Raw genomic sequence first — 14424 nt, 5'->3', positions numbered from 1 at the left:
CCAAATTCATCAGAAGGGGTACTTCAAACACATTTGTTTTCAGCCCTTTCGGGTCACCTTGACCCTGAGATTACACAAGGCTTAAGAGAGTTTTTTTCTTTTTCACATTAGAAGTCATTTAATAATCTCCTTCAAACCCTTCTTGGATCCAGATGGAACTATCACCATCAACCATCTGTTTCACTGAAACTAAATTGAAATACATTTAAAACGAATATCTTGCAAACAGACAAACAGGCAAAAGTACAGCATCTTTTGTGGGGATAATAAACTTTATTTTTGTTGTAAAGGTCACAGTTTCTTCTTCATTCTTTTACCTTTACAACCGATTATCGAACCAGTCGTTCTTGCCCCTGTGGTGGACTCTCCCGTCTGCCCTCGCGGCCTTCAGAGTCATCAGCTGCACCCACGCCACGCTTTTGTTCTTTGTCTCGGCCCACGGCCTCAGCAGTAAAGCGTTGTTGAATCATTCATACAGCATTTTAAATAACACCTCATCATCACCGTTTCCTGAGCTCAAGCAGCAGAAACTTTCTTTTTTTGTTATATTTTTCATTTTATCGCTGCCTTTATCCGGGTCAATCTTTTTATCTCCTCAATTTCCACAGCCCTTTATCTTCAGAAGAATGAAGAAGGGAGAAAAGACGGGCGGTAAAAAAAAAGAGGACATCTTATTTCACGGCGTCATCAATTGTGTTTTGATGGGCAGAGAATGAGGAAAGTGTCAGTGTCCGAGTGTGAGTGATGGAACTAAAAGAAGGATATTTTGCCGACGTCACATGTTTGATAATTGCACAGTTTATTCTCGAAAACTTTGTCTTCCACTTTTTGTTACCAAGTTCAGGCTGACGTCCGAACATTTGAAGTATTCAATGAGGAAGATAAAATTGGTGAGATTGTGTTTTCCCCAAATGGTAGACGGCAACAGTGATTGTCAAACAGAATTGAAAATCATGTTTTTTCTTCTTTTTTTTCAAGATGTCCAGACAGACGTCTTTGTTCAGGGTCGTAGACATTATTCTTGCTTTGAGGCGAAAGTGTTTTGTTGTCGTGTCCTACTTAACCGTCTACACAAACTGGCTGCTTTATGACCTCAAGTGACCTCTATCATAATATTTGACCATAAATGGATAAAAAAGCCAGCAATACTTGAAATCAGGGGTCTCAGGCTCAACTGGTTGGAGGTTCATTCTCATCGTGAGTTGATGTTTTGGGGTCTATGATGTGCACCTCTTTGAACTTTGGTTATTCAATGTTCTGTGGATAATGTAAATTTGGGCCTTAAACTGATTTTAATGGGTGTTTTAGAAATAAACTTTGTTCCATTTTGATTAAATATATATGCATGTACATTATAGCATTCAATATAGTGATGTTCTTTATTCCTTAACAAGTTAAGATGTGTTGGTTTTTTTTAACAGTTTGAGGCCCGTGATATGAATACGATTTATCCCAGAGGTGTTTAACTCGATCATGCATCGACGAGTCTCTCACACTGCATAAAAGCTGAAATGCTATGTCAGTCTAATTTTCAATTGTTAGACGCCAATTTGTACTTTAATTATTTTAAAAAATTGTAATGTTGAAGACCAAATTAAAGGAATTCTACTACACACAATTTTTCTCCTTAAAACACAAACATCCTCAGCAGTTTAGGGATTTTAGTTTTTGGTGAACATTAAGTAAGTAATGAATAGGGATGTAATAATATTTTAACTCCCAGAAGACTGTCGACATTATACATCCGACCAGCTGGACGTCATAGCTGTCAGCTCTCTGGTAGCAAGAAGAGTTTACAGTGACTCTTTTTAAATTAGAAAAAAATCAACTATACAATGAGGGGTAACACAGTTTTTTTTACGGAAATGCCAAAATTTAATTTAATTTTCTGATCTCTTTTTTTTTACTTTGTTTTATTCATTTTTTATTTTATTTAGGTATAAATGCATATTTAGGTATTAGCTTTATTTATTTTTATTTCTAATCGTTTTTGTGTGTGTGTGTGTGTTCTCTGTATTTGAAAAAAAGAAAAGAGTTTGATGCATTTCTCTCAATTATTTGCTTGATTCCTTGTACGTTTTATTTCTGACTTTGTTTGCACAAATATGTTTATGTATAATGTCAAGTCTTCCAATAAAAAAAATGAGAAAAAAAGAGTAATGAATAGAGATTTAAAACTCTTGCGATAAACATTTAATGACTTGGCGGACCGGATATGGCACCCAGGCGACAGGTTGACACTTCTTCCTTTGGCCCTGTGAACAAAGTCAAAGTTAACAGATAGTATTATATAATATTGGGGTTCATACAGGTGTGCAACTGAACTAGACTGAGGCAGAGAGTAGACTGAAGACAGGGGTCCCCGACATCACAGGCAGCCGGGGGAGTTTGGAAAAGCTTCAAAGGAAATCGGCCTCAGGGAAACCTTATGAAAATCAGTTGATGGACATTTGAGCTTCTCACCAGGAGGGAGAGGTTGGCAGCCCATCTTAGGAAACGTATCCCGGATCTCATTCTGTCAGTCCGTAGCTAAATAGAAATGAAATGAAAACAAACTTGTTTCCCACAGTAACAGTTCAGTGGTTAAAATCAACTCACTTACATCAAGTAAAGAAACGTCATAAGACTAAATGTAATACCTCTGACATTTTTATAAAAATCCATTAAGTTATTTTCTTTTTCTTTTATTTATTTATTTCTCCACGAGTCCAATCACACTGATGATTCTGAACCTTTGAATGGGTGAGACGGGTTCAGCTGCTGAGGCTGTAATTACAAAGACAGATGAATATAAAGCTGTAATTACCTCTGTGGAAAGTTCACTGCCAGTCAGTGTGTGTGTGTGTGTGTGTGTGTGTGTGTCGGTAAGTGTGTGTGTGTGACTGAATTAGGGGGTCAGGACCAAAGGGGCTGCGACACGTCTGCACCAGTGAAGCATCCGAGCTCGGATATTTACATACCGTGCACCTGACGCTTGTTTGATCCAACAAAGGTGAGAGCGACCTTTTATTTTAGGACGAGAGCACTCGAGTGCGAGCGCAAACACACTGTGACGCACGCAATCAGTGGAAAACTAAAATATGCATGTATTTAATCTACATTCCACAAAGAGCAGAGCAACAGAAACACTCAAATATTCCCTCTCGGCTTGTTTGGAAAGAAGAAAAAAAACATTTCTTTACCAAAGAAAATGCCAATAATTAACCTTTCATGCAGTGTTTTTAACATCCGGCCATTACAACTACCAACATCCAAGAAAGCAATTTTAAACATGTACGACCTTCTGTGTTATCAGTGGCTTTATTTCTTAGTTTTAACACAATAAATAATCCCAATAAACCACAAACAAGCTCCTGGAGTAAACAACAGTTAAAGCCTTGAAGGCGACACAAAGACGTTTTTACACTGGATTCACTGTAAATGCACTTTAGCACTTCTAAAGAATAAGCAACGTGAAAACTCTCCTGACTCACTCCCATGTTTCAAATGTTGAAGTCTTCCTCTACAAGATGCAGTAAGTCTCTCATCATGACCGGTTTTCCTCCGTCTTAAATCTTGGCAAATGAGAGGTTACAAGAGCAGAGTCCATTGTGATGTAATAATGGCTAAACTCCTCCTCCAGCCAGCTGTAATCGCACCCGCTTTGTTTATACAACGAGTCCCTTGGAGAGGGAGACTTCTGGGATTGATGACGCCGAGTGACAAACCTTGATGTTTGACCAATCACAGTAGAGTGGGTGGGATTAAAAAAGCAAGAATAAGTTTCATTTACAAACCAAATTGAAGTGAATTGACTGATTTTAATCTTTTTCTGCAGATTTAAGTCGCATTTTTGTTTCTTTGTTTTATTTATTTATTTGGTAAATAAGTCATGGCAATTGAACTGTGTAATATATTTTTTTGTTTTGATCTCTGTTGTCGTTTTCGATTTGCTTTACATTGCACAGCCATCGTACCTACGTACTTGTACCTATATGTCGACAAACTACTGTCCATCATGGATGATGACAGTCATCCTCTGAACACTGTCATCAGTGAACAGAGAAGCAGATGGAGCACGAATGCTCCTCCCATGATGCAACACTAATAGACTCAGGGACTCATTCATTCCTCGTGATATTGGACTAGAGTTTGGCGGCAGGAGTGAAGTAAAAAGATGATAATATTCCATGTTAATCGTTGTATCCTTTGTCTTTGTTATTTTTCTGTCATCTATGTTCTTTATCTTTAGACTTAGATTGTGTCGTCTTGTACTTTCTTTTTATTGCACCTTGTTTTGTTTTATGAATCTATCGTCTGTTGCTGTGAAAACAATTTCCTGAAGGAGACCAATAAAGTTGATCCACCTATCTATCAATCCATCCATCCATCCATCCATCTTAAATTTAAAAAAGGTTTTGGTATAAATAAAAAAAAAATCAATAGTAAATTAAGCTTACTTTATTTTTATTAAACAATAAAACAATTACAAAAGATGATGAAGAAAAAATAAGTGAAAAAGTCAAATAAATCAACAACTGAAAGCGACATTGATAGCTAAAGCTGGACTGTTTAAATATCACAACATGAGCTTTAAATGTTAAGAAAACAAAACATTTCTACTCAGTTTAACCTCATGAAGGCTTGACATCCTTTTTTTAAAGATACATTAAAGACTAAAACTCCCAGGAAACACATTCATGGACAAGAAGCTGATTCTTTGAGAACAAACAGGAGCCTGTAGAGCAAGAGACTGATTAAATATTTATAACACACACTGAATAAATGATATATAAGCAAATGAAGGTTCACTTAACTGACCATAACGATGGAACATCTTCCTCAGACCATCAGTCCGTCCATCAGCAACATGTATGGAGATGTACAGGACGCGAGTTTCATGAGTCACTGTGAGAAGAATGATTCAGAAGCTCCATGAGTCTCCGGCAGGTCGGCCGGGATCACGGTGAGTCGGCCTGTTTCTTGCCGATGGAACGGCAAAATGTGTCGCCACATTCCGGGCCATCTGTCGGGTGGTCGCTGTGCACAGCGAGCGCAGAAATAATCACGCCGACCTCGTCCTGAGATAGTCTGGGGCGAGCCGGAGAATTGGAAGAAACAGATGCGTGACGCAGACCAACAGCCTTTTCAGGAGTCGAGGGGCGAGCGGGGAGTTAAGAGGTCGAGGAGGTACATAATTGCAATCGCAATCTTTCACAACAAGGCATTATCCAGCACTTACTGCACCAAACATGATTGTAATAGAATTTTCCACCGGGCTCTGGACGGCCAGGAGGTCTGGTCGGTGTTTGTCAGACCGACATGCAAACATCACGTTGATGTATTCGGACAAACTTAATTTCATTAGATAAACTGAGGCTACCTTCAGAGCTGACTTTAAAGCCCAGAGCCTCATCCAACAGTCAACACAATACTTTATATCGTTTAGTTTCCTGTACCAACGGTTCTTTTTGGCAACTATACAATAATGTACACACTTTTGCTTTAATCTATGCTTCATTTTTCATCCTCAGGTCTTACTAATTTTCTATTTTACACAGAAATTATGTAGTTTATAAACAAGGGTGGGCAGTTAGATTTACTCAGGGGTCACATTATATACTGAGACTGATGTAAGGGCCCATAAAACAAAAATAAAGAAGTGACTAATAAAAGGAGCTTAAATATAATTGGGAACCTAAATATTTTAAAAAGAATAAAAATGACAAAACAAACAAACAAATAATTTTAAATACATTTAATTTAGTAATATGATAAAAAACTTAAATAGTAATATGTAGCACGGTTAGATGGATCCAACCGCTTGGCATTACTGCCTGACGCACCTCTGATGGTGCCATTGCTTCATCAGCCGGGAGCCACACATCTTCTCTGGTGTTTCGCTCCATTATTCCCAGAACATCTCAGGCTGGTGGAGCAGCCATAGGGACGTATGATATGATAGAGACGCCCTATGATACCAGCTTCCCCCCAAGCTTTATCTTTCCTCAGAAAGTGGATGTGTGTCTGTGATGTTACTGCGCTGGACTTGTTCACCTCAAGCCTGCAGGTTTCCAGGGTTTCCATCGGCGATCTTACGCAGGACCAGGTCATTATTAATCTAACATTAGTCCAGAAGACCTGTATTTTTTAACAGTCCCAGAAAATGTGAGCGTGACCAGCGATCAAACATCCGCAACATCTCCTTGCACAGTTTTGCTTCTTTTGCCTTACATTTGAGTGATAAAAAAATAAAAATTTGGTTTCCATCCAAACTCTCTCCAGTTCCTTAAACTTGTAGATGTATGCTGCGTTTCCCACATTGACTGCCATTCTTCCTGTGTAATGTTTATGCCTAATTGTTTTTCACATAAAATGTATTGTTGTTTCCAAGATGCTGAAGGGCACGATAAAGTTTAGAAATGATTTTACTGACATTTTGTTTGTATGATTTGGAGATTATTTCAATAATTGTGTTTCCTTTTTTCGACAAAAAAAGGAGTTTTTTTTCTCTTGTTGTGATAATCTTTAATTTGTAGATATCTGAAGAAGTCATTGTCTTCAAGTTGAATTTTTTAAAGCTTTAAACAACGCTTCCGTCAGTCATTGTACAGATTTCTGTGATCCCTTTATCACAGCAATCTTTCAATTTCTAATCAGATGCTCCAGGTTTGAAGGTCTAACGCCGGCCAAACTAACACTCTCACTTCCCCTTCCAATCTAAAGTGCTTTACCTTTGTCCTCCACAGTATCATAGTTTGTTTACCAACATGTTTTTAATATCTAAGATTGTTTTGTTTTCCCAATCACCCAGTGCAGATAGTCCATTAAATGAATCATCGTTTATTTCGTTGTCCTTCCACCTGGATTGGTAGTTAGGACAACAGAGATACAAGATATCTTAATTGGGCTTGGAAATATTATCTCAAATTGGTTATTGACGTTCCTCCCTCTTCTTTATTTAATTGGAGTGTTTTGTATCGAACTCTGTCTCAATCATGTGCGGTACGCATTGAAAAAGATATAACAGCCTTGGGAGGATATTTATTTTTAACTATATCTATTCTTCTACCAAAGTCTAAATTAAACACAGACCAGCGGTCTTTCTGAATATCTTCATTGATTTATTTATAATTTATATCAGCTACCTCTTGTACTTGTGATGCAAGTTGCAGTCCAAGATAATTTAGTTTTCTAGATTTACAGTTCATTTGATAATTGATAATTGGATTTCTTGGTTCGAGAAGTAATTTAATGTCAATATTTGAGTCTTATTCAATTTATAGCCTGAGTATTTTCCATGTTCGTTGAGAGTTTTCATTCATTTGTTGTCTAATCATTTGTTCAAAAAGATGGACTCCTTGCCGTTTATCTCTTTGGAGAGTAAATCTGTCTGACAGATGACCTTATATTTTTATTCTTGCCATGACTTTTATTCTTGGCGACTGATATAAAGTTTGTATACATTGTATAAATGGTCTCCCAAAACCCATTCTATCTAGTATTTGAAAAATACGACCTGCTCTTCATCTATGAGTTCAGTTAATATATTTTCCAAACTTTTAGAAATTATTAAGGTAAATATCTTATAATCAACATTTAATAGTGAACTTGGTCTATAGGATACACATTTTTCCGTATTTTTCCCTTCCTTAGGGATCACTGAGATCACGGCTTCCCTCCACAAAGGGTGGAGCTTTTCTATTGTTAAGTGTTGAATTAAATGATTGTAGAAGCAGCGATTTAAATTCCTCTCTAAATTTGTTTAAACTATCGCTCGGGTACCCATCACTTCCTGGTGATTTCCTAGTTTTAAGTCGACTAATTGCATCAAATAAATCTATTGTGATTATGTCACATTTTCCATTTTGTGTTGTGCCAATAGATCAAGTGACACCAAGAATTCCTTCATCATTAATTTGGCCCTTTTGCATTTGGTTGAGAGTATAACTTCTTATAATATTTTTTGAATACATCCTCTATGTCTTCATGCTCTAATATATTTATATTATCTATTGATGTCTAAGTCTATTAGATCATATTAGATGTTTGTTGTTTTGACAGCCTGTTTCATAAAATGTTTGTTTTGTAAATCTTTTTTTCTCCATCTCCTCATTAAGGGTCTCATTCATTTGTTGTTTTATATTATGAATTTGCATTAATATTAAGTCGTCTACTTTTTGTTCATGTTGTTTTTCCAGTAGCTTTAGTTCTGTAGTCAGACTTTCATATTTTTCTCTTTTTTTCTTTGCTTGGTTTGAGGCTTTTGATATTAACAAACGTCTCAAAACCGCTTTGAGCGTATCCCACATTATAGTTGAGTCTACTGGACTGTTTTCATCATCCTCAATAAACTTTTGTATTTCTTCTTTTTATTATTATTTAACATCCCAATGTTAAATGTTAATCTCCATTGCCTTAGCTACACATGGGTTAGCTTACCTTTGTGCTACATAAAGAATTCATATAACTAATATCCAAATATTTCATTTTATTTTCCATTAGGTTAATCATCCACACAGTATTTACTTCCTGTGTCCCCCTCACGATTTTTAATAGTTTCCAATTAAACGTCTCCAAATGCATTTCTTGAGTTGTTATTTTTTGCCGGTCATATAAATGTAGATCATGTCGGTGTGTGTTCCTTCGGCTCGTCTCTGCCGCCGGTCTAAACTCTCTGCGTCACATTTTAATTAAGGTCGGAGGATGATCTGAGCAGGTGATACATGCTGACATCTTCTTCTACAAATGTTGAATAATGAGCTGCGGGTCGTGTCCCCGCCGTCTGTGAATATCAAGTGTTCCGGGGCCCGAGCAGTCGTCTTGTCAGCGGCACGTCTGAGCTCTAATTCCTGCCTGTGGCTGCAAATCAACTCAGATGTTTGGAAGGAACGGACAGGAAGTTGAGGTCCGACAGGACTGTGGTAATAATCCCTGGAGTGGAACAGAGAGGTACATGCTGATCCTGCGCTCGTTTTATTTCGTTTGGGATTTTCTGAATGAAGCTTTTTTTCTTTCTTTCTTGTTTACGAACAAACCTCTGCGGGCCAATTAGACCCATCAGATCCAAACGCTGAGCTCCGACACCTGATGAGACAGGTGTGTGTCTCTAAACCTGTGCATCAGGTGTGAGTGAAGGAATGAAAATGTTTCTACATGTTTCTGCTGGTACGATTTCTCCATTACATAATCAACACACATGTATTCAACTTTATCTTCACTTGTCTGAGCCAACTTGATGGGACTCAAAAGTGCCTTTGAGGGAGTCAAAATCTTCATCATTTTATTTTATGAAGCTCATATAAAACTGTAATAATGATTTTATTCACTGATCAAATGTCATTCAAAAAATCTATTTCATTGATTTGTCTTCATTTCAGGGTAATTGTGGATCTCAATCTAGACCAATGGCCTTGAGGTTTCTTGAGAAGCTTAACACACACACACATTTATTTGAACCTTAATTCTTATTTTAGCTAATGTAAACACACTAGCCATAGCAATGCTTTGTTCATTTTAGACGTCTCACATATCTTATCTTAAACTTGATGAATTCATCTTTACTTTACCGAAGATAAATTGAACACGTGTATTTTTCTTCAATCAATTCACTATATTAACTAACATAGCTTATCCTTAACTACACTAAATAAATAACATAGAGGTTCAAACTACTTTGACGTGTCTAAGTCTGACCATAAAATAATATATTCAGTTCATTTATTTTAAAGCTAGAATATTTAACTCTTCTTGTTTCTGGTTTCCAACTGGTACCTTCTTCTTTCCCATATTTCTACTCATTGCATTCAGTCAATAAATAGTCGTTTACTGACGTAATTCCATGGAAAGACTTGACTGTACCATGACAAACCTAACTGGTTACAGCTACTGCCACGGCGTGTGATGAACACATGATTTGTTATCGATCTTTAGTCGTCATTTTCCCTCCTCGCCTGAGACGTCGCTCCATATGTCGCTCACGGTAATGGGATCTCGATGGTTGATGCTACGTAGACGACCACCAACTTGGATAATGCAGTAATCAAACTGTACTGATGGGATATTTGTACCAACTTCTAACTTCTCATGAAAAAAAAACAAGTTGGTAAATTAAACGACGAAAAAAGCAGTTTTGGCAACCACTTATATATAAAGTAAAGAAAGTAAAATTAAGGTTATTTGTAAAGCGCCTTTCTCGACCAGGGTCACAAAGCACTTTAACAATCAAAAACAATACACAGTTAAAATAAATACTTTAAAGATCAAGAAACACACTGTAAGACAAACACAGGAGTCCCAGAAAATCAGGGAAAAGCACAAATAAAAATGTCTTAAGATGTTTCTTGAAGGAGTCAGTAGATCATCAAAGACAGAGAGAGGAAGATCGTTCCAAAGCTTAGGAGCAACAGTCTGGAAGGATTTCTCTCCTCTGGTCCGGAAGCGTGTTCAGGACCATCAGTAGATTCTGATCCACAGACCTCAGAGCCTGAGCTGGGGTGTAAGTCTGGATCAGATCAGTGATGTAAGGAGGAGCCTGAACATGAATAGATCTGAAAGTAAGAACCAATTTAAAAGTTGATCCTGAAAGAAACTGTCAGCCAGTGAAGAGTTTTTAAGGATCGGGGAAATATGAGTTCTTCTACTAGAGCAGGTCAGGCGAGACAGCTCCTTCTTGTTTAGACACTATAATAAACTTTTACAATAGTCTAAACGAGAAGACACAAGCGCATGGATTATAAACACTAATAAAACAACATATGACATATATATTAAACAAATAGAATAAAAATACAAGCCTCTTTTTTGACATTTTAGAAAAGGTCAGTTTTATATAAAATGATATAATGCGCAATCAAATATAATTGATATTAATGGCATCGTGACCTTTGCCTTATGTCCTCTTGAGGACAAGCAAAAACATCCCAAAGATGTTGTGTATCGTCACAGGACCAATAAACATGTGGATGTAGGTTCCATTGTTGCAGGAGACATTATCCAAGACAGTTTTCCCAGCATCCTCTCACATCTGCCGCAGACGTGATCAAATCAAGCTTTATTGTTATTTCCCTGTGCATTCCACACTTGTGCAGGCAAGATATGAAAACCTTCCTCCGGGATCCAATAAAAAAAAATTAAAAAAAACACTTCAATTTATAGGCATTCATTCGTCGCAAACGATCTGACGGTGGGTCCGTGAATATAATGCAGCAAAGGTTGGGGACGCCCGTTGAAAATAACCAGGATGTGAGTTTGGTACGAGGTTGTGACGCGGCAGGTGAGCACAGATGTAGTAACTTCATCAGGAGACTTCTGAAACTTTTCTCTCCCACTGCTGCACTTTTGTCTCCCATGAAACAACCCCGACTGTTTGTCTCCCTTTATCCTCTTCCTGGTCTCCCCTCAGCCTCCCCCTCTCTCCCGCCTCTGTCGTCACGACAACAGCGAGAGAGAAGACGCATCAGAGTGACTGAACCAGAGACGACATCAAGAGCAAAACACTTCCTGCTCTTTTTATATTTCCCCAGATAGTTTGAAGTACTAATGAAGGCTTCAAAACAAGTTTCCACTTCACATGGAACGTGTCTTTTTTAGAAGACGGAGCGAAGTAGACCCACGTCAGCACTAACCAAAGACTTCTTTATTGTGGTAAGAAGGGGCGTCTAAAAGTTCAGGTAGTTTTCTTGTCCCGCTTGTTGAAAGCGAAGAACAAAAAGAGGGCCTGACCCTCATCAGCTCTGTAATGGAAGTTCCATCAAGCTGGTGTTTTTTTCTACGACTCCCGCCGGACTTCTGCTGTAACTCAGAACATGACACTTTTCTCTCACCACTCATCTCAACATATTAGACTGGTTTGATCGACTTTAACCGGATCACTTGGAAACTTTCCAGACATTTACAAGAACAAATATGGATCTATGGACTGAAGAATGATGAGAGATGGAAAATCTTTAGAATCATCCCTTTAACGTTAGATTAGATGTTTGGGGAAACCAGACCAGGAACGTAATTGTAGCTAACACTGTTATCCACCAGCTAAGCTAACAGGGGTTGTGCCTCCGGTTGTATTGATGTTGATTACTTTGTGGGATGTCACTTAAAAGTGAGGGTTCACCCAAAATTCACTCATTTTCTTTACACCCTCACATCGACTAAGGGTTGACATGAGGGTGATCCAAATACCTCCATACTGCTCGTCTGTATCGTCCCTCTTGTTTTAAAGCCTCGACATTAGAAATTGTTCATTAAAAACCTAAGAAAGTCTATATTTTTATATATATATATGTCTGAATCAGAAGTTGCAAGGCTACTCCAGGCTAAACCAGTATCAGCAACCTTGTAGCTAATGCCACAAACAAGCTGAAATACAGACGTATAAAGGCATTTTCTGAACAATTTCTAATGTCAAGGCTTCAATACAAGAGGGATGATACAGATAAGAAGTATTGAGATATTTGGTGATGACTTTTTGGAGGAATACAAGTGAACATCGTTCGCTAAATTAGCAAGGAAAAACATTTATGCGAGTAACTCTCCTACACTCTCCTCTTTTCGCTCACTATATCCTCCCTCACTCCTCTCCTTATTCATCTGTCTACCCCCCCATCCTTCCTCCCAGCCGGTCAAAGCGGCAGGCCGTCAACAATGAGTCTGGTTCCGCTCGAGGTTTCTGCCTTCTAAAAGGAAGTTTTTCCTCGCCATAGCTCACTGTACAGCTCACTGTACAGTGTTTTGTTTCTTGCTCTTTGTTGAATTGCTGGGATCTATTTTTCCTTTTTCCGATCTATCAACTGTAGTCTTATTTCAACTGTATAGTGTCCTGAGATAACTTTGTTATGATAAGACACTTTAAATAAAATTGAATTGAATTGAATTGAATTGAACTCTGAAAAGACACAGACTACTCGAAACAGCAATCGCTTCGTCGACATGAGTAGAAAGCATTGAATTTTTGGTGAACTAACACTTTAATGAACACTGTCTTCTTAAGAGCCAGAACAAATCAGACAAATAAATGGAAGTCACAGTCGTAGCATTAAAATCGTTGATAAATAACCTTCATAAAGTTCCCCCCCCGTCTGAAATCTCATCAAACGAGAGGTTACGAGAGCGGAGTACATTATTGCTAAATAATGGATTCGCTCCTCCTCCAGCCAGCTGTAATCATGCCCGGCTTTGTTTTTACAACGAGTCCCTTGGAGGTGGAGACTCTCGAGATTGATGACATGTGGTGACAAACCTTGATGCTTAGAGTGGGTATGGTTATGGTTAACAACATTGTTGAATTGAATTGCTGAGATCTGTTTTTCCTTAATCAACTTTAGTCTTACTTCAACTGTATAGTGTCTTGAGATAACTTTGTTATGATAAGACAATTTAAACAAAATTGAATTGAATTGAATTGGATTAAACAAAATCCAGAAAAACAGTGTTTTCAGTGGGCGGGGCTTAAGATCATTTTCTAATGTAAATATTTCAATGAAAAGAGAGTTTTGTACAAACAGACACTGATGATACAATAGAGTCCAACATCTATTTAAAATACTTTATAGACACCAAAACATGTCGGTTGACAGGATAATAATTGTTAATAAGATTAAGCTCCTCATCTCTCTAGAATTCCTAAATGCCGATCTTTCATTCGCTTGTTGCGAGCAGAGTCTTCAGAAATCAAACTTACAGAGAAAACCCCTCTCGGTCAAACCCACAGAGGCAGTCGTCTGCATCTGATGTTGCTCTGAATAAATCCATACTGGCTTATCTGCTGCTGGTTTGGAAGTCAGAGCTGCGACCCTCTGCACCGTCGCCAGGGCTGGATGTAATCCTCCATTCAATCCCCAGAATCCGAAGCCAGAAACTGATTGACTTGCTGCTCCAGGAGACGGGACGAGGTGGACGCCTTTCAAATATCACTTGTTTTCAGTCAGACTTTCTAATCTAGTGATATGTGACTGCAAGACATTTAGCAGTGACTGTGTCGTCTTCCTCTCCTCATGTTTATTTCATGACGAGCGGGCGAAGGTTCATGACCAATTAACTACAGCCTAGAATAACTAGCAAACATGCAGACCTGAAATAGAGAAGCTGATTAATTCACGAGTCCATTACGCTGCACAGGAAACACCTTCAACCCCGCAGACCAGCACGTCCCGTCGCGAGGATGGATTTCACTTCGTTCAGCCGATGATGTTCGGCTTTATTTTTCCACAATCCCCCGAAGTAGTATCTTTTGTGACGCTCTGGCAGGTGTGTGACGGAGCAATTTGTTCCACACTTCGACCCGAAGCCAGGTGAGATAACACACTTGACGTGTGATTATGTCGCTTTATAGAAAGAAAAGAAGCGACCAGAATAGACGCACTAGAGGTTCATTTTATTTTTTTAATGAGAAAATCTTTATTTACATGCGTCACTGTAGCTTAAATGAAGGTATATTCATTAAACCCC

This window comes from Callionymus lyra, chromosome 2, assembly GCF_982586985.1.
Source record: "Callionymus lyra chromosome 2, fCalLyr1.hap1.1, whole genome shotgun sequence".
NCBI classification, from domain to species: Eukaryota; Metazoa; Chordata; class Actinopteri; order Syngnathiformes; family Callionymidae; genus Callionymus; species Callionymus lyra.
The sequence above is the reverse complement of the archived record's forward strand: the minus strand, read 5'-3'. Positions refer to the sequence as shown.